This window comes from Schistocerca serialis, chromosome 7, assembly GCF_023864345.2.
Source record: "Schistocerca serialis cubense isolate TAMUIC-IGC-003099 chromosome 7, iqSchSeri2.2, whole genome shotgun sequence".
Lineage (NCBI taxonomy): Eukaryota > Metazoa > Arthropoda > Insecta > Orthoptera > Acrididae > Schistocerca > Schistocerca serialis.
In genome coordinates this window covers 198,747,060-198,748,527 of record NC_064644.1, presented here as the reverse complement: position 1 = coordinate 198,748,527, position 1,468 = coordinate 198,747,060, and the positions used below count along the sequence as shown (strand labels likewise).

At 48.4% G+C, this 1,468-nt stretch overlaps 1 non-coding gene across 1 annotated transcript; it reads right to left on the bottom strand.

Annotated features, from left to right (window-relative positions):
- Positions 1–911: 911 nt before the first annotated feature.
- Positions 912–986, bottom strand: Trnas-cga (transfer RNA serine (anticodon CGA)). Its single transcript has one exon. It is a non-coding gene; the product is annotated as a tRNA-Ser (tRNA).
- Between the last annotated feature and the right edge of the window lie 482 nt (positions 987–1,468).

Genomic DNA, 1,468 nt, shown 5'->3' with positions numbered 1-1,468 from the left:
GCTACCAATAATGTCTCCTCAACGACCAGTCTGCGAACTTTGCTGCATTTGGGCATCCGCAGAAGGCGCCTGTTTCACGTACCCGTGCTGGCCCCTATTGATTGGCGGCGAAGGCTGGAATTTGCACGCCAGTACCGCAGCTGCACATCCATTTTTCAGATGAATCACTTTTCATGCTCCACCGGCGTGAAAATTCTGAAAGAAAACACCTTGCAACAATAAACGCTCCAGGTCAGAGGAGGGAGCTATATGGCCTGGGGAATATTTTTGTGGTATTCTCTGGGTCATCTTTTCATTGACCATTTCTACATTTACATGTAATTTGTTTCTCCACGGCACGATGGCATCTACTACACGACAGTGCGAAGTGTCACACGGCTCGGAGTTTACCGTACTATCCTCGCCACCTAACTCCCGGATTTAAACCCAATAGCGAATCTATGAAACCATCCTGATCTGGCTGTTCCGTCCATAGATCCTCAACCGTGGAACCTAGCGCAGCTGGTCCCAGCACTGATGTTGGTTTCGCTCCGCATCCCTGTCGGTTCTCTCTAGAATCTCACTGACTCTCGTTCTACACGTCTCACAGTAGTCCGGAGTGTAAAAGGTAGTTATTCAGGTTTCTGACAGGTGGTCACTTTAATGTGACTGGACAGTGTATACGCGGACAAATACGCTCACCGTTCAGGAGAGTATTGTGGAACACAAGCGGCAGATGGCCATACTATGAGATTCAATGAAGACAAAATTGTGGCCCGTACGTCAAACTTTTGGACCTGCATCATCGATGAATATGTGAAATTAACGACTGAGTGCATTATCAATCGGGTCGGTACCTTCCAGTTAGACCCATCGTGGAATCCTGCCAAGAAAACTTTGCTCTCTGAAACTTCCTAGCAGATTAAAACTGTATGCCGGACCGAGACTCGAACTCGGGACCTTTGCCTTTCGCGGGCAAGTGCTCTACCAACTGAGCTACCCAAGCACGACTCACGACCCGTCCTCATAGCTTTACTTCTGCCAGTACCTCGTCTCCTACCTTCCAAACTTTACAGAAGCTCTCCTGCGAACCTTGCAGAACTAGCACTCCTGAAAGAAAGGATATTGCGGAGACATGGCTTAGCCACAGCTTTGGGGACGTTTCCAGAATGAGATTTTCACTCTGCAGCGGAGTGTGCGCTGATATGAAACTTCCTGGCAGATTAAAACTGTGTGCCGGACCGAGACTCGAACTCGGGACCTTTGCCTTTAGCGGGCAAGTGCTCTCTGCTTAGCTGGCGTCGTTCTGCGATTTTACGATTTGAAGAAGATCGATTCGATGTCGACGAGGCAGGCTTTCGCCTTGGAGGACGAGCGGCGCAGTGCACTGACTTGTAAAAAATGTTCAAATGTGTGTGAAATCTTATGGGACTTAACTTCTAAGGTCATCAGTCCCTAAGCTTAGACACTACTTAACCTAAATTAACCT